Source organism: Scophthalmus maximus, chromosome 22 (assembly GCF_022379125.1).
Source record: "Scophthalmus maximus strain ysfricsl-2021 chromosome 22, ASM2237912v1, whole genome shotgun sequence".
NCBI lineage: Eukaryota > Metazoa > Chordata > Actinopteri > Pleuronectiformes > Scophthalmidae > Scophthalmus > Scophthalmus maximus.
This window is the reverse complement of record NC_061536.1, coordinates 6,979,679-7,000,143: the sequence shown is the minus strand read 5'-3', so window position 1 is coordinate 7,000,143 and position 20,465 is coordinate 6,979,679. Positions and strand designations below refer to the sequence as shown.

The 20,465-nt window shown below is 44.8% G+C and overlaps 1 protein-coding gene across 4 annotated transcripts in view; it reads right to left on the bottom strand.

Annotated features, from left to right (window-relative positions):
- atxn1a (ataxin 1a) overlaps window positions 1–20,465 on the bottom strand; it is a 92,018-nt gene that overhangs the window by 21,268 nt on the left and 50,285 nt on the right. For 3 of the 4 annotated variants that reach the window (XM_035620016.2, XM_035620014.2, XM_035620017.2), the window contains one exon: window positions 6,255–6,370. The exons of the other annotated variant lie outside the window; for it this stretch is intronic. The gene's annotated coding sequence lies outside the window, so the exon portion shown is untranslated. The remainder of the gene's footprint in view (window positions 1–6,254; window positions 6,371–20,465) is intronic. 4 annotated transcript variants of the gene reach the window in all.

Sequence of the window (20,465 nt, the reverse complement as noted above, 5' to 3'; positions counted from 1 at the left end):
ATCTATCATTCATAACCTTTTGTAATCGTTACATAATTGATGTTAACGGTGCCCTCTGAACCATGGGCCATTAACACACTGTACAAACACGTGCTGTTGTTTTTCCCCGTCCATACCCCTTCATCGCTCAGTCTCTCTCACAAACCCTCTGTCAGCCTGTGTTGACTTACTGACAGAGTAGTGTGCCGCTTCAGTCTAAGCCACATCCCATTCACAAACCTACTAACCACACAGACTATTGGATCCCTGCTAGTCACATACACGCACATGCACAATGAGGTATGCCTGTGTATATGTGTGTGTGTGTGTGTGTGTGTGTGTGTGTGTGTGTGTGTGTGTGTGTGTGTGTGTGTGTGTAGGATTAGGGAGGGACTGGAATGGATGGGCAAATCACTGCTAAGCTCCTCTATTGCTCTATAATCCTACTGAGTACACACACACACACACACACACACGTAAATATACAAACATGCTTGATGCTGTGTGGATGCAGACACACAAGCATAAAATTGATGCTCTTACTCTTTCATTATCACACACGTTAAAAGCACGCACACGCACACGCACACACACACACACACACACACTAAAAGCGGAGCTCATAGACGTTCAGACAGGCAGCCAAAAACTCCTCAAGGGCAAATGCAGACATAAACACTTGCGTATTATTTCAAAGACAATATATAATCCGACTTAAAGAACACGTGTTACTGCATAAAGGGGAGCGAGGGAAAGAAATGTGGAAGGGAGAGAAGTTGGAAGGAAAAGAAACAACAAATGAAAGCTAAAATTAATAACCAGCCCATTGACGAGAGAAAGAGAAGTAAAAGGCAGAAAGGAGGAGTGAGAGAAAAAGGACATATAATTGTCAATCAAACTCCATTCATCATTACACCATTATTTCATTCTAAATGTACACAATTACCACTTGTTTGTTTCTTCAACATGAAACCATAACATGCATCACAAGAAAATATTAACTCACTTTGAAAATGAGAGTACGAGATATGAAATATTTGCGGCTCAATTAGCACTAAAGAACACCAGGAGCTTTTAAAAAGGGCAAATATGATCAAAAAAAAATCATTTTAAGAAATGGGTTATTGGGGAAAAATTGGAGGTCCAGTGTTTTGCTGACATTTACATTTTTCCCACAGATAAGTGATTTCACATAGATAATAAAGGTTGATTTAAAAATGGAGTCAAGGCTTTAAATAACATAATATGCCCCACATTTTAAAAATCAATATCTTATAATGAAGCCTTAATTTTCACACACAACACACCACACAGTCCATGATACACAGTGTCAGTTATTAATCGAGCTAGTTGCTACTTTAAAGAGTAGATTTACTTCCTCAATATTCACATTCAAACATCATCTCACAGTCAGACTCAAGTAAGGTGAGTGCGGACAGGTGTGTGTGGAGACAAATTTGTTATTCACACTGCGGTGAACTAATGTTGCTGGATTTGCTTGCCTGCAAACACACTTTATGCATGTCTGATCGGGAGAAAAAAAATCGAACTCACACAAACACACTTTCCGCATGCGTCCTCATCTAGGACAGAGAACCATGATGTTGTGCGGGCTGGAAGTGAACCGACCGCCTGTCATGGGCGAAGAGAGGCAGACTGGCACTAATTGGCATGAATGGGCACCGGAGGGGTGGGGGGGCCGCTCAGCATGTGTCCTTGTCTGTGAATAATGTGTTCCACCTTTTCAAAGGGGATGCAGAGAAAAATGTCAGACAGGCAGCAGCACTGGCTGAGCACGCACACTTGCACACATTCATCAAAGCCCCCTGCCCTATCCACACACACACACACACACACACACACACCTGACACCCCTGTGACTCGACAGGAAACACCAGAGCCACACAGACGCCATCATGACAAACTAATTCCACACACAGGTACACACATAGGTACACACACAGGTACACACACACACACACACACACACACACACACACACACACACAACGCAGTTACAACACACTCCACAGGTGTCTGAATGCCGCCTCCTCCTGAGACCAAAAGCTGCGTGGTGAACATAACAGTAAAAAGCCTTTTGTTAAAACACACAAGCCCAGATGCATGTCCATTCATGCTACTGTATACAGTCAAGTGTATGTAATCATGTTGAATAGCCAAGTTGATTTGCTGTCAGGCTCCCACAGGGGGAAAACGGCTCCAGTCAATTGAGCCATTTCTACAGATTGAGGCGTTTTCGTGAACACAAGGACGAGGTTCTATGTTCCAAGTCTCTGACTAGCTGGAAATAATGCACGGAAAATAATGGAAAAAAAATGAATTTGATTTGGCCTGTTAATGTTTTTGCTTTATGAATAACTGAAATATAACCCAGGTGCACATAGCCAGAAGGTAAAGTGTTCTTCTCAAGACATGAAAGAAAACACATAAAATAAAATTAGGCAATCAGGACCACACAGGATATCTTATGAATTTGAGTTTTGAAGAGAGCAGCACACAACAACTAATTGGAAGGAAAAAAAATCATATCTACACAGACACACACAAGGTTGCCTGTTGTCAATACTGTTCTTTGTTCTTTGTGTCTATTTTTAATGTGACCTTTATGGAGCAATAAAAACGCTGGATTTTTTAAAGTTGAAAGCAATGATTAATACTTGAAAATATAAAAGAACTTATTTACCTAACCAGCTGAACCTTCCAGCCGCTCCTACCTTAAAAAAACCCAGTTTGCATGTGGAGGCTACTGCTCAAATACGCACTCACACTGCCCATGTTGTGTGCGAGGAGGCGCAGCTTCATTCCAACACATCAACTGCTTCAGACTTCGCGAGAGAGGCTGGAGGGAAAAAGACAAAACTGACCACACAGGCGTTTAGGTGCTTAGCTCACATTTCCGACGAATTACTCACTTTTATTTCAACATCATTACTTCCAGTAATACATGAAGGAGATGCAGAAAGAAAATAGATAGAAAACGGTGACGTCACCTTGTACTGACACTGCAGTGAGAGGGACAAAGAAAGAGAGAGAGAGACAGAGAGAGAGAGAGAGAGAGAGAGAGAGAGAGAGAGAGAGAGAGAGAGAGAGAGAGTATGGGACATCGATAAAGAGACATAAGAGGCCTATTAGCTGATAGAAGGCATGCAGGCAGCCTCCCACTTCTCAGGCAATTGATTCGGGGATATTATGCGGAGTGTGCGTGAGTACGTGTGAAGAGCTTTTACATAAACACACTTTCAGGAGAGCAAATGAAAAATTATAAGCTCGTGCATAGTCGAACAGCTCTCATAAACACCAAAGCGAGCTACTGAATGACAAACATGACAGCAAACTAAAGCGATCACATATTCTGGTATAATGTGCTCATAGTACACAAACGCTCCCTTATAATATGGGCGAGTGGATTTTGGTAAAAAACCACCGCGATGTGACCCGGTGGTTTTTTGCGAGCTGCTGTTTCGAAGACGAGTCCGGAATTTTGGCTGGCACCATCTTGGTTTTTTTTTTTTGGAGCCAGAAGTAACCACGTTGGATGCGTTGGTGAAGCCAAGGGTGGGTCTGACTGAGAACCAAACTCGTGGACTCGGTCCCGGCGGTACCAGGCTCCAGACCTCCGGACAGAGGCTTGATGCTGACACATGTCAGAGTTTGCTTTTTAAGTTTAATATCACCATGCTATGACGATAAGTCCTTTAAGTTATGAAAAGAAAGTGCTTCGGAGTTCTTTATTTTGATGACATGCTGTAGAAAATAGCTGGGGGTGCTGTGATAGAATGAACTGTAACGAGTAAGAGAGAGAGAAAACAGCTTTTAACTAAATTAACATGTAAATGTGAGCTTTAGTCACTGAAGTATGTGTGTGTGTGTTTCTCATTCAAGTTGTGGAACCTGTCCACACAAAGTGAACCATTCAATTATTAGGGTAAAGTCTCGGTCTTAGGTTTAGTAAGAAGCACCTGCGGTTAAGTCCCCAGTGACTTAAAGTTAGTTAGTGCAATCTCTGTGACAAAAACAAGTGTGTGTGTGTGTGTGTGTGTGTGTTTCAAGAGGACAACATAATGGAATGCCTTGACTTGCCAAGAGCACTTTTCCCATACGCGAGGGAGCCAAGACTTCTCCAACCGTCCAAGAATAGCACAGACATTCTCACTTTCTCTCTTTTTTACTCTCTTTCTCACGCACACGCACTCACACAAACACTCACACGTTTTTCTCTCCGGATTCAAGGAGACGGAGGGCGATAGTGTGAAGGATGCAAGTACAGGCTCACAACTCAGTCAAAGAGAAAGTATTAGAAAAAAGACAGAGGGAGATTTTCTGTATTATTATAGTTATGTAAACCTTGTGTAAGACCTTCTCGGGAATATGTGTCAATAAATCATGTTCGCACCGAAATCTCACCTTATGGATAACTGTACACTGACATGACTGCAAGGTTTCAATGCAACAGAATGGGTCGCTCTGATGCCTTCATTTCTGCCACGCGTCCTGAAAAGTGTGGTAGGATTTCGTAACGGGCGATAACACGGGTTATTATCCAGTGCCGTCAGCCATCATAAAAATATACACCTTACAGGAACTGCTGCAAGACCTGCCCACTGACTAGACTCCGCTCTGTCATTCTCTTCAATTTCTTGACAAATTGATTAAGAGCACTGTTTAAATATGGCTGAGTGACTAATCTCTATCTCGACCAACTGCCTCTCAAAGAACTTCATCCAGAAGCGACTGCACCCCTGTGCACCCCCCCATGATGAACCTGCGATTAAATTGGTGCAATCGTGTGTAAAATCCAAAATCTGAAAACCATGACAGCTTAATAAGTTGTCACTTATTTGTGCAAGGAAATTATTAGCCAAAGCATTAATTTCCAGCAGTGATCTGCTCTCCGGTTCAAAGCACCGGGGGCTGCCCGGCAATATATTTTTATGTCCGCACTGTTGAAGCATGTACAGTCAGTGTGCAATAATGAAATGTTTTTAATTAGTTTGTGATGTATATTATTAGCTCATAGCCGGACGGATCAGTGCCGCCTTGAGACTTCACCTGTCAATTAGTATCCTGACACTCTTGCAAATTACAAATATTAATCTTCCACTCTGTGTGCAGCTTCACGGCGGAGGTCAGTTAGTGTTTGGTATTGATGTCCACTGTTTATTGCTCATGACAGCAGTAAACAGACGATCCCTCTGGGTGAGAGGCAGCTGGAAAATAACACTCATCTCCAAACATGCAAGACCATGTGGGGGAGAGAACTTGAGAAACTTGAGCTCAAATGTTTGTTCACATTGATTTTTCATGACTCACTGAAAAAAAAAGGGAAAAAAAGAGACTACTAATCCTTGACCTCGCACATTTGCTTGTCTGCCATGGCAGCGTTCGTGAGATAATCGCCCTGAGCTCCGAAGAAGCTATTCATGCAGTTGACCCTGTGATCTTACTTCGTCGTGGAGAGGGAGAACGTGAGAGGAGAATTTCTCCCCAGGGGGTCAATACTGCTACAAAAAAAACAAAAAAAAGACAGCAGGAGCTGCAATAATTCGAAAAAGAGAGAAAAAAAATCTAAGCAGCTGCAGATTGTGGTTCACTAGCCTTTTTTTTTTTCTACGGAGAAATTCATCAATGACAATGCATAGTGATCAGATATCCATACACACACAGGATTAATGACATTAACAAAGCAATAAACTACAATACAACACCCCCCCCCGCCCTTCTTATCTTATCGTCATCTACCATAATGTTTGGTCAGCGATTTATATTACATGAGAGGGAAGTGTAATTTGAACGGAGACATATTTGTGATATCACTGCGACTCGAAGCAACAGAGAGGGACAACCTCGTTTCATGAGCTGCCACTTCACTCGCATTAATATCAATGGACTCTGTGACCAGGGCGACAGGTTTATCAGCAAAAACAAGGCTCCTGGCTGTGAATAAAACACGGGGCTGCAAAGTCCTTGATGTCACAGCTAATAACATCAAATTAAACACGACAGTCATAACTAACAGCTTTTAGGGTCGGAACAGCAACATGGTAGAAGAGCGTCAGAAATAATTCAGCAGTAAGCAGTGAACCACCGTCTTCAACAGCTTATCGAGCACAACCTCGACTCAAGCTCATGATGTAAGTCTCCATGTACTCGCAAAACCAGCTTACACAGCAAAAAAGTTCACTTTCAAACTGAACACAGTGATATATATATATAGTTACAGTGCATGTTAGCAGGAAGAAAAGGAATATATTCACCTCATTCAACAGAACTCCTCCAGACCCCCCTGGTTTGTCAGAGGGGGGTGCAGCCCATTTAGAGGGTTCCAGACTATCCCAGAATGCAATGCGTCGACTCAGGGACTCAGCAATCCCTGGCGGAATGAAAACAACAGAAATTAAAACCCCCTCAAAAAAAGGACTTCTTGGAAAGCCCCGACTGTAACGTCCACGTTCCCTCCAAATCAAATACCGTATGGCAGGATATGCTGGTGTACACTTTGTTGTGAGCGCAGAAGGGGATTTGGACACACAACTGAGGACGCATCACGGGCTTCCACACAAGGCGACGCGAGCTTTGATCCACATGCACAAATATGAGATTCTCACATCCTGTGGCTGCCAAACTGGTACAGTAACATGCAAAACGACAAAAGCTTTCCGTGACGAGCACTGATGCTGCTGCTGGTAATCAGAGTACAGTACGTGAACGATATGGGCTGAAAGAGACAAAGGAGACGCCTACCGTGTACCAAACAAATAGATGGACAAATGTGAAAAGAATTTCTACAGAAAATATCTGCACGTTTTGGTTTTAAAAGCAGTCACGTACTTAAGTGTCACACATGTCACAAATGAAATGAGTCAGCACACGACGCAACATTTTTGAAAAGACCAATGGGAAACGTGTATATATTTTCAGCAGGCCTATAAACATTTATGCCCCAATCTTCCTGTTTCGATGTTCGCACTCTTAATGGTGCAATTGTTAAATCCTGCAGCTTCCGAGCGTCGTGTTGTTTTCCAAAATACTAATACAGGTCATCATTACAAACAGGACCCGTCACATTCAGTTAAAAAAAGAAAAAGGAGGGGAAAAACTCCTGTGCATCTTTAATAACAGTGAACATAGCAGACCGGCTGAACGTCGACAGAGGGCTCTCTCTCACTCTAAGGGACTAATTAGGCAGGCTGTGGTGGAATGATGGGGATGTCACAGTGTGTGTGTGTGTGTGTGTGTGTGTGTGTGTGTGTGTGTGTGTGTGTGTGTGTGTGTGGGACATCAAACACCCTACTGACCCACATCTCTGACTACAAAAAAAGATTGGGACGTGTGTGAGCGTGGCTTTGAGAAGATCGAGGTGGGAATTACAGTATGTAGCTGTTTTTTTTTGTATGCTGCTACACTTGTATCAGTGAGATATATCATATCATGAACACTTCTCATTTTTATGCACGATGACTCTACCCTTGTGCTACGGTGAAAATGAAATACGATAATGGAAAAGCGAGATAGGGCAACAGAAAGAGAGAGAGAGAGCGAACGTCTGGTGCATGTCAGACGTGGGAAAATCAATAGGTCTCAATGGTGGGAGACAGTTTATGTGTGTCAGGCTTAAGCTAAGGAACTACTCTGTGTAGACAGATAAAACCTGGCGGCACACGGCGAGCTGTAGGGTTTGTTAAGTGTATAAGGTAAAGACAGAGCAGGGGGAAAAAAATAGATGTGTACTGAGGCCATGGGTTAGCAGACACCAGCTGGCAAAGGAATCCATCATACGGTATTAAAAAGGCAAAGGAAACAGAGACAATGAGAAATAGCACAAAACAAGTTTAAGAGGAAAGAGAAAGTGGGAGAGGGCTGATCCAGAGGTGACCAAAAAGGAAGACAGATGGAGAAAAATAGAGAGGACGGAGAGGAATAGAGAGGGACTAGAGAGGCAACAGAGAGAAACAGATGGTGGCAGAGAAGAGGCAGATAGAAACTCGATGGGAGCACAACACTGGCGGAGCCAGCGAGGCACAGCGGGGAGCATGGCAAGCCGAAAAATGTCAGCGGAACAGGGAGGAGGAGGATGGAGAGAGGCAGAGCAGAGCGGGGAGGAGGATCCATTCCAGAAATTCAGAACGAACTTTACTTTGATGGAAAATACTCAAAGATAGCTCTGGTGCAGATGTTACAGATGTTCAGTTACAACATACCGCCCCTCACTCTGGAGAACAGTTTGAAGTAAGTGTTGTGTTAAAACCTTATTTCAAAGTGTTTGTTTGTAGATCAGTGGGGAAATGTTCAGTTCCTGCCCTCTCACGGAGACTCATCGCACCCAAATATATTTGAGTTATACGTATATGAAGTTACCAAGTTCCCCATCCCAAATTCAAAGAAAAAGAAAAGTCTCTGTATGGAATTGGTTGAACTATTCTTATCAGACTGAGAATATAAATCTGACCCACTTGTTGCAATTGTGATAAAATTAAATTTGAGCTCAGGCAGAGTTCAGAACAGACACCCTTAAAAACTCACAATGAAAGTGAAATGGAAGCGAAGAAGGCATGAAAAATTCCTCATTTGTTATATTGTTGCTCCCTAACTGTTAGTTTGGCAAAAAATGTCAAAACAGAAAGATAATTTCATAAAAGAGAACAGAAGACACCCAGGGTTTAATATCAGTCTACAGTAAAGCAGATGTGACTTTAAATGCTCATAAATGTCATGGATATGTTTTCGGCCTGATTACCAGCTTCTCCCAAAATACACACACATGGGTACACGCACGCACGCGCACGCGCGCACGCACGCACGCACGCACACAACTAATGACACTTTGTCTCAATCCATCATGTCCGAAGCAGAAATCAGGCAGGCTTAATTAGTCATGAATGGTTCAGTGTTAACCACATTAACCAAAAGCCTGATTGAATTGCAAAGCACAGTGGAGTAGACAGCTCCAGGAAAGATCTCTGTGTGTGTGTGTGTGTGTGTGTGTGTGCGTGTGTGTATTGTACCTACATTACATTCATTTTGGAGATGCTTTTTGACTCGCGCTCAACTTCCACACAAACAAACAAACAAACATTTGTGTGGCGATCTGGATGAATCAGCCGATGATACTCAACATGTCTAACAAGTGCTCCCTGTGTGAGTGTGACTACATTCTGGCATGATTACACCAGGAATGCTTCTGGCCACTCAGCCATCACTTCAAGTGCCTGCATTCTTACCATTGTCTCTTTGCCAAGCATACTTCAAAATATGTTGGGTTTTTTTAAATGTCGTCCACCCACAATCGCCGTGGCTGTTGCCAGATTCTTTCCCGACTGAACAAGCTGTGCCGAACAGTGCGGTCTTACTTCTTTTTTCTTCTCACGGATGTCGACTGTGGAACCACAAGTAGTGGGCTCAAAGACTAACATCAGCAAAAGATTTAGCCAAAAGTGCTTTTGAAGGTTTCCCCGCCCACTCAGTCAGTGTGGAACATTTGAGAAAAAAAGTTCATAGATGATTTCCTGATCTGAATGTTTGCACTTCTGTGCAGTGTGGGGGTCATCTCAAAGCCTCAGGTAATCACTTTCTCTTTCCACTCGCCGAGACCAATTACATCTGCTGTTGTAAAAAAAAGAAAGAAAAGAAAGCCATCGCTTGTCATAGGTATGGCAGACAAGCACGTTCACAGGAACACGCACACACTGGCAGAGTTCCTTCGGAGCCGACGTCGTGTCTGACGGCTGTGATGCCGGTTGAGGCAGAAGACTGCAGACTGACATTTTGTTGTTGTTGTACATGTGTGAATGTGTGTGTGAACAGCCCGGGTGACTGGCCATCACTGTAATGTGAGGGAAATGCCTTCCTCAACCACAACCCCCCCGTTTCCCTGGACTCCGTCCCTCAGTATCTCCCAGAAGCACGAGCGGGAATCAGCCCCCTGGAGGTCCGACGTGCCCGGAGCAGGGAGGAATGTAATCTCGGGTGCACACATGTCCGCAAAAAGACCCGTGGCCCTTAACTCAACGCCCATCCTTTATCTGCCATGCCGCGCTCTTTTGTTACAGCGCCATTACAAGGATTCCTGTTACCTCCTGATGACGAATCTTAAAATATACCGTTGGAAGGAAGGGGAGAAGTACAAATCATTCAACGAAGACAAAACATTAACAGGAATGTCACTATTTCCGGCTTTACAATACTTTTTTCTCTCGTCGTCCCTTTGGTTCTCAACTCTTTCCAATCAAACTCCATTTAATGGCTGTCCCCTGCGTAGTAACGCTCCGGGCTGAAGCTTGTGTGAGTGACGATCAGGGATGTTGACATCAAATACCTACAGAGGCCTGATATAGGACCATTTTCAGGAGCACAGAATCAGTGGGTGTTTTTTGTTAACAGTCGTCATGGTGAAATTCACGTGAGATTTTCCTGCCGTATTTTCAAATTGGCTAACTTGGAAGTTTTCTGGAAATTTTACTCTCTGGTGCTCGGGCAGGAAAACTTCCGGGGGAATGTCCTGAGCAACATTCGGGGTAATTTGCTTCCTCGCATACACCCCCACTGGAAAATGTCAGGAAAATTTCCCGTCTGAAAGCAAAACTGACAAAATATTCACTCCGTCCATTAAGACCTCAATGTCTGATTAATAGACTAATCAGCTAAAGGAGGCAACTAGTTTTTTTTTCTCCACTTCCTTGTCTCATTAGTCACACACTAAAACCCACTCGGTCACCCCCCGTGAGTACGCCCGTCTTCTATATTCACGACAACGTCTCCTGTCATATAATGATGAACACAGGGTATCGTGTCCTTACTGTCACTTCGAAAAGGTTCAAGAACTTCACCTGTGGCTGGAGCACAACTGCATACGTGCATGCATAAATTCTTGCAAGTACAAACAAGGAGGAAGAAAGGAAGGCCATTCATTTGTCCCACATAAAGACAATGGAATAAGAATCCAAGGCTGTGTGTAATAGTGTTAAGATTCTGCGTTAAGAGGGCACACTGGGAGAATAGGAAGCATGCTTTCTGTGCCAACCCTCTCTTTGGCAGTCACACAAGGACACTCATACACACTCACGCACGCACGCACACGCACGCACGCACGCACACTGCTGAGCAGTTTTAATTGGCCGCTGATTTGCCAGCTAGTCTTCTTGCCACTCTCTTAACCTCACTGTGCTGGCCCCCTGCCCCAGAGCCTGGCAGAGACACAGCTGGACCTGGAGAATGTGTGCATGAGTGGGCATCCTGAAGTAATTGGTATCATAAGAGTGTGTGTGCTGCTGTGCATGTGTGTGCATTTTACAGTCAATACACATCATGGTCGAATGTGTGAAGGGGGTGGATAGTATCTTAATCTTGAGAAATAAAAAAAAAAGAAGAAGCCAAGACACACACACACACACACACACACACACACACACACACACACACACACACACACACACACACACACACACACACACACACACACACACACACACACACACACACACACACACACACACACACACACACACACACACACACACACACACACACACACACAGTGAAAGTGTTATCACTGGTACAACACTGGCATCATCAACACATTTGTTAACCAGGGGATAGTACAGAGGACGTCACAGAGGATTTGTGGCCCAGCTGTTCCAGTGGTGTTGCTCAGAGGCGTACAGAGAATGATCACATCTGAAGTGGGTCTCTGTCAACGTGTGACGGTGTGTAACCACACGAGTGTGCTGTGGAGCATCTCGGACAGGACGATGACAATCAGACACAGACACTCAGATTCAAGGCAAAATTATAGAAAGAAGAAAACTGAGTGAGGTAAATGTACCTCATACCGTCTATGCAACACGCACACACACAAACACACACACACACACACGCCCGTGCAAACAGTCTCTCACACACACACACACACACACACACAATCCAAGGTCACAACAGGGAGGATACGTGCGATTTGTGTGTGTGTGTGTGTCTGTGTGTGTGTGAGAGACTGTTTGCACGGACGTGTGTGTGAGTGTGTGTGTATGATGACATCATTACTAGAGCAGAGCACTCAGTAGCTGATTGATGGGGAGAGGGGTTGTTATGGTCAGTTATGCTGTGAGCTCATTGCCCAGCAACCAGACAATTGGACCTTGTCACCGTGTGTGCGTGTGTGCGTGCGTGCGTGTGCACGTGTGTGTGTGTGTGTGATCACAGACAGGTCGCACACAAATGCTCACACAACTTCCAGCATAAAGTGTCTCATGCACAAACACGTGTACATGTGCCAAAGTATGTGTACATTGTACTGCCTTGCAGGAAATCAATCAGACGAGCAGATTGCCTTCCATGAGCACATGCACAGATGCACCAGCAGCTAAACATGTGACAAGATGCCGGCTTTGGTTTTAACCACTAAGACTCTGCTGTGTAATTGCTACAACAAAGTTGACTACTGTAGTGTTGTACATCAGGCATTAGAAGGGTGATTATTTACAGCGTGTGTTTCCTCTTCCTCTCACTCTCTAATATCCAAATGTGCTTCATTTGCCTGAATGGGCATCGTCCAATGTTGCAAAAGTACATTTGTGACGCAGCTTTTAACGACGTGAGACCGGATTCTCAAAAGATCAACTAAAAATAATATTCTTAAACCTATACGCACACAGCATTACATAGAGTATATGCTAATATAAATGCGTCCACAGATGTACACTTCATTGACTGAGCTGTTTTCTCTCTGAACTGACGACCGGGCCGGCGAGGATGTAATCTGCAGACATCCGGGTCTGTTTTTTTCCACCAAGCAGGACACAGACCTGCTCTATACGACTTAATTCACGGATTTACAGTATGTTTTTAGTTTGTTTTTTGATATAAACCAAATTCTATAATCACATCAGATGTAGAGAATTTAAGCAGGGGGATTAAAACGTTGCTCGTCTGGGCAGATTTTTTTTTTAGGTTTGGGGCTGTGGATGGCAGAGATATGTTTAGCTGGTGCTTGAGAGTCAGCAGGTCATACCCTGGGTTATGTGGTGTCCATATGAAAGCTTCTTTTTTTTTCATCATTAGGAGTCTCGCTCACTTCAGAAGAAGCGGCAGAATTTTGTGACCCTCTTTCTTTTCAATTTGCAGCACAAGTGGTTCCCTTTAGTAGTTCTCGTCTACAGATGCTGTCTGGGGACATTTCTGAGGAGTGTGACACCCAAATCCAGGTGAAGAAGAATAACGCGTTTCGAGCCCAGACTTAATGCGACCAAGATGATTTGCCACACAATGGCACCGTAGAAGAACAGAGAAAACAGGAAGGGTGCTTTAGCAATGATTCGAGAATTTGTTTCATTTGTCTGAAATAAGATTAAAATCATTTACCACCACTGAGAAAATGATTGATTCTTCCGAGGTGGTGTGCCTCACTTTATAGCTCAATGAATAAAAGATCTTGTTGCCCAGGTTTCATTTCCACTCAGAAGGTAATAGTATATGAAATGTATTGCATATTATGGCCCAAGTTATAAATGGGGCAGAAGTGCAGCCTTGTGGTAACACTGACCATCTCATAAGGGAAAGGCACAGGAAAGTTACTCTCCTTCTTCTCCTTTGAATGCCTCGTTCACACCACACAATCTTTTTTGCCTAAATTCCCACTCACCGACAAATGTTGCAACTCACAGACAAAAAGCCCTAGATTGAAGCCCAATCGATACTCGCCAGGGTTTCCATGCAATGTCTTCGAAGACGCGCTTTGAGGGTCTCCGACAACACTGTGTGTGTGTGTGTGTGTGTGTGTGTGTGTGTGTGTGTGTGTGTGTGTGTGTGTGTGTGTGGAGAGTCGTGTAACTGTATCTCAATCAATTTGTGCATAATCAGATTTGTAAATGTGTAAAAGAATCTGCAAATCAGCTGCTTTTTATTATGGGGGGTTCTTTTGGTCGTTGTTTTTTTTGAGACCAGACATACTAGCCGGGAGTTTCTCCTGGTGAACGATCATGTAGTGTGCGACCCTCTGTCACCAGTCAGCTGTGAGGTAGGAACACATCACAACTACTGCAAGATTCGCGATAACAAGGCATACACTTTATTGTAGTTTGAGCTGCACAGCGATCCGACGACTTTGAAAGCCGTGTAGTCTTAACTTGGCTTCAGATCTGTCTGAGCGAAAGGTAAATCGAGGGTTGCCGCTTGTGCGGCGGGTCACTTTTTATCAATGAGCATTTAGTAATGTGCATGACACGGTAACGGGACTCGTTTTCTCGCACAACGAAGCGGGAATATCAAAAGTAGTTCAGCCCAGACTCAAACAAACTGCACCACTGCAGTATATAAAAACAGTCTCTTTGAATCCAAGACAGAGTTGAAAAAAAGAAAAAGAAAAAAGAGAGAGACAGAAAAGGAAAAAAAAAATGCATTGGCAGATGAGGATGGGGTGAGAGCAGAAAGAATAAATAAAAGAAAGAGACAGAAGAAGAAATGAGAAACAGAGTTGAGGCTGGGTATGTTAAAGAAAAATGAACAATGAGTCTCTCTCTCTCTCTCTCTCATTCTCAGATCTTCAAAGACTAACATAGTGCTCCTGAGACACTGCACTGGTGTGACACACACACACACACACACACACACACACACACACACACACACACACACACACACACACACACACACACACACACACACACACACACACACACACACACACACACACACACACACACACACACACACACACACACACACAGCTGAGAGACAAGCTCTGCGCAAGCCTCCTCTGAAACAAAGTAATGATACGCTGGAAACTCAGAGAAAGAGGCTGAGTCACAAAAAACCCATGATGGCACAAAAGGAAAGAAGAGGGAAGAGGGAGAAACTATGCTGAAGATACGTGATGGGACTGCAAGAATCATCCATGTTTACAGAATCAGTTCACAGAAACTTTGCAGCATTCGTATGTGCATTAAATAAAGCAGAAAAACTCTGCTCCGTCACATCATTAAAACATCAAGTTCCAATGTTTAATGTAAAAGGTGTCATAACAAGTATCGACAAACCCACGGAGAATTATCACAAACAATAACACATTCTTCAGAAGATGACAATAAGTCAATGTCGTGCTCACAGCTCGTCATGCTGCACCCAACTGGCCGAACAATATTTCATGCAGGTTTACGAATATAAAACATCCATTTCATGTCGTAACTTACTCGTTACTCACAAACAAGAGGATAAAGACGAACAGAGAGAATTCACAAACAAATCCGTACGCCGCTATTTCTTCTCCCAGCTTACGAGATGAGTCCCACTCGGCAGCTGTACGCTGCTTTATCACCAATCTGCACGGCCGATAAAGTCTGACTCATTATTCGTCGCAGCCTTTGTTCAATCTGTTTCTCTACAGTAGTTTCAACCGTCTGCTTTTTCCTCTTTGTCTCCGTCTTTCTCTCCTCGAACTTCTTAATTCTCTCTCGTCTCCCTTTGCTGCCTTTTCATTGTTGTCATTCGAACGCGGCCACTTTGTCTCTCGCTGTGGCTGTAGGCTCTATATATGCGTCTCGCTCTTCCTCATTTGACCTTCCCACTTTCCTCTCTCCTTTACCCAGCCCGCCCCTCCACACCCCACCCCACCCCTGCAGGAACAGCAACACTGTTGCCCTCCGACTCAATTTACTCATGTGTGGCCTTTTGCACACTGAACACACTTGTCAAACAAGCACTCGAAGGATGTTTTATACACAGCTCAATTCCACGCTCAATTGATTTAACTGACAGGGCGTTGTGTTTGACGAAAACTAGTATGTTGATGGTGACGGTGCCGCACACGCTCCAAGTTACTGCACAGATGCAGTGATGTAAAGAAGCAGCAGCCCAACTACGCAGTATGAAACATATTCTGCAGTGAATTTTATACAAGCTGCAGTTGGTGCTTGTGTGTTGATGAGTAAGAGAATGTGCAAAGAAAGGAAGAAACAGAAATTGTCATTTGGTCTGTTGTGTACACGCACACATATGCATTCTCACACACTCGTTTGCATATGTGCTATATCTGAAATTAAATAACAGTTTTGCCACACAGGATGACATGAGGGGATGAGATTACATACAGTAAGTCAATGCAAACGACGCGAGTAGATGCGAATGTTGTTTCACTCAAAAATGTCTTTTGCTTCACTTCAGATGTGTCTTAATGTGGTCAAAGGTCACATTCTCTATGATTCACTATAAAACATGGACGTCTTCAAGATCAACGTAGTTTTTAAAAAAATGTGATCACTCACTCCTGTGTGTATATATCGTACATAATTTAGTACGCATGTATACATCCCAACTGTTCCCCATTTAACCGCACGTTCACTGAGCGTGACTTGAATTATTAAAGACGACCTTGTAGAAGCCTTTCAGTCAAGATGCTGTCATGATTTTAATCCCCTTATTTTTTCACAGGGCATCGCATAGTTGTGTTGCAAGTGCGAGTGCTGTGAAAGACTCAAGTGCTAATATGAGTAATGCATTAGTTCCGTTGTGTGTACGGGATAGATGGGGGGGGGGGGGGGGTCTGTGTGTGTGTAAGAGTAACGATGACATCATTACTATGACTGGGCGCTGGCTGAAGGAAGGTCGTTGTGGCTTCCTGCCATGAGCTTTTAGTTTGTGGGCATTTGTGAGTGTGAACATAACTGTGTGTGTGTGTGTGTGTGTGTGTGTGGGTGTGGGTGTGTGGGTGGGGGTTTGGGTGTGTGTTTGTGGAATTTACTCCTCTTTCTCTCTCTCTGTCTTTGTCCATTTCTTCTTTTCTTACAACCTACATGACACTCATCCCTCTGACAATTTGTCCTCTGCTCTTCCTCCATATACTCCCAATGCCCCGTGCCGCATACTAAATAAAATCAAAGGTGAGGCAAGATGGTGCTGTATTTTGATGGTGTATGTCGGACAGAGAGAGAGAGTCATTGTTTTATCTTCTCCTCTTTTATCTCCCCCATTGAGCGCCAGTCCGTTTTTTTTCCCTTTCTCTCTCCCTATAAACATAAATCTCTCCCTTCACGTCCCTCTCCCTCTCCTCCCACTCACTCCCTTTCCGTAACGTGCTTGTCCTTCTTTCCCCCGTTCCTCCCTTCCTCCATCTGTCTCTCCCATGCACCCACATCGTCCTTCACCTCCGTGTATCTGCAGAACACACCTTCCATCCACCCCAACTTTTATACACAGTCTGTCGCTCGGTTGGTGAGCTACTCCCAGTCACACCCCCCCCCCACACACACACACACACACACACACACACACACACACACACACACACACACACACACACACACACACACACACACACACACACACACACACACACACACACACACACACACACACACACACACACACACACACACACAAGGGAGCATAAAAAGTGTGACAAAAAGGTGACACTGCTGTCAATCAGACTTATAGTGTTGTAGAGAAACACACCCAGAGATAAAGTAAATGTGAGAGAGTTACGAGTGTGTGTGTGTGTGTAGGGGATTCCACACTTTGTTCTGCTGAGTTTCTCATTACATCATCATAAAGTGTTCTGGTTTCACTCACGCACACATACACACAAAGAGAGAGGAGCACGCACACGCACACGCATGCACACACGCACACACAAAGAGACAAAGAAAAACATGTGTTATCTGAGGCGGTGTGTGTGATTGTGTGTATGTGCCAGAGTGAACACACCGTAATGGAGTCATATGATTGCAGGGGCACACTGGCGCTTTTATAATACCTTTTCAATATGACTGTTATTGCTGGTAGAGAGAGAGAGAGAGAGAGGTGGCAGCCAGGAGGACACACGAGGGAGGAGGGTGGGATAGAGGGAAGGTGGGAGGGAAAAGAGAGACAAAGAGGGAGAGACGGAGTGCGGGAGATCGAGGGGAAGAGGGTGGCACAGTTGCAATAAAGGGACTGTGTTTAATCATCGGTAGAAAAACTACAACCTGCAGCAGGGTCAGCGCGGAAACAGATCCGCTGCATTCCGATCGAGGAAAGGAATGTCTGCTCCACATCTGCTCAGTGTCCACACGAGGAAATTGGCTGAAAAAGGTTACATTCCTCACCTACAGCTGACTGGATACAGACAGTTGGCCGACGGTATCTAGGTTAAGACTAAACACTGACTAAACACGGAGCGGGAGAGGTGAGGATGTGCGGAAAGGCCGAAAGAAAGAAAGAAAGACCGCGGGGGGCGGGGGGGAACAGAACAAGGCAGGGTGGAAGAAACACACAGTGACTGAAGGACACAGGAGACGTAGACAGAGCGTAAACAAAGTGAGGCACATCAGAGGGGCCGGCGTGCGAGAGTCAAAGACGGACAGAGACACGGCGCGGCAGCAACGGAAACACACGCTCGCCCCCGCGTTTCTTCTGCAGCGTCGTGTCCTGCTGTCAGATTGAACTGACAAAACTTCACGGCAGCACAAAACCAGACAACCAGTCAACTTGCCAACCTGGTTGGTGACTTATTCAAGGGTGACTACGCTCTGAAGAATCTCTGTTCACGCTGCGTGCTCCTTGGCTGTCAGTCGTCATCCGAAAATGTCACGCGAGCCTCTCTGACACACTGAAAAACTATCATGTCCCACGTCAACGCTGAGTGAATGTGTGTCTGACCCGACTGGCTGCACCGCTGTTTGACTGGCTGGAAGCCTGGCTGACTGAACCGCTGGCCGACCCACTGCACAGCTGTGCGGGGCCGGCGAGCGGACACACTGAATCTCTGTCCGACTGGCTGGCCGCCTGGTTTCACGGAGCAGCTGTCTTGCTGACCAATCCGGCTGGCTGACTGAGGAGCAGGGGGGACTACGAGCCTGCGGACTGAATACGGGGAAAGTCTCATGTGTCGGTGACTGGCAGGCCGGTTAGCCGAGCGACTGACAGAATAGGGTCCGTCGTGTTCCTGTATATGTTTGTACAACATATGGAAACAAACCATCCTGTCTATACATCACGTATATGTATATTTTTTTCTAAGAACATTGGAGAGCCAGCTGCAACAAAATGTTGTTCTGATGTGCACTTCTGTCTGGTGTGTGTGGAATGACAAAGTCTATCTATCTTTCATGTATCTTTTTTGTATCTGTATTTGAATGACTAGACACTACTAATGACTGGTGTGCGTGCGTGCGTGCGTTGCTTCTCCACACAGAGGGAGGGGGGCTGTTGCTCTCCGCTGTTACACAATACATATTGTATAACAACTGGCAGTGTGTGGGCGGCTCCCACCATCTGGAGAGATGCCACCCCTGCTGTGCCTGACACTACACACTGCGAGTGTGTGTCTGTGCATGCGATTTGTGTGTGTGTGTGTGTGTGTGTCTGTGCATGCGATTTGTGTGTGTGTGTGTGTGTGTGTGTCTACCCTGCGGCTACAAATAGATACAGCGTCATCTACAGCAGTTAGGTTCCTGGGTTCGTGAACACATGACGAATTATGGGCAGCCAATTGAGCCGCAATGCCGCACACACTGTGTGTGTGTGTGTGTGTGTGTGTGTGTGTGTTTGTTGTGCGTTTCTCACCATTTTGCCCGTCCTCATTAACGCCACACGTGTATTTCTGCTACAGTACATGCATCGATATAGGTGTACACTGTGATTCTCCATCATAGCTACGTGGTGCTGTCCTCTGGGCGTTTGACGGCTGACGACAGATAGGGAAGACTTCCATTATCGGGCTTGGCAGGAGCCTAAGTCTCGCTGTCTGAGGTTCTCCACAGAGAATGTGATCGGCCGCGCAAACGACGTCTGCATCCACCAATAAACAAAAACCCACGCGGAGGAAGACGTTCAGTGAACACACTCTCTCTCTCTCACACACACACACACGTGCACAAACTTACACATGCACAGGGCGTATAAGGTGCTGAGAGAGTCCACTCCATGGACATCCAGGTCAGTGCTCAACAGTGAAGTGTTGCTATGGAGAGGAAAAACAAGGCTTTCCAGTCTATTTTAAGGTAACTGGTGGTGTTACCCCCCCCCCCCGCCCCCGCCCCCGCCGCATATATCAGAATCAAACAAACTGTGATAGCAAAGCATCGCCACAACACTGTGTTGCAAGTGTGAGATGCATTTTAATTTGCAGGCTTCATTATTTGCCTTCCCTGCTGCTACTGATCTGTTACCAATCAAGTCTACAGAAATGGACATAAACATATCTGGCTGGAAAAATGTCAAAATGATGTACTGAGTTATTGTGATAATAATAATAAAGGTAACTATCATGCCGTATTAGAATGAATTAATCCTGAATGATGGCAAATACGTACAGCACGATCACTTATACAGCAGCACTGGAACACTTCTACTGTCACATAAGCACAGTGCACATGTCTTTGCCTGCTTTGAGGGTGCACGCGAATGTGTGTGCAAGGATCTGGATATTTCTTCAGTTTCAAGGTGAACGTGTAAGATCCACACGGTTGATGAGGTGTTACATTGCCGGTGTTGTTAGCAGACAG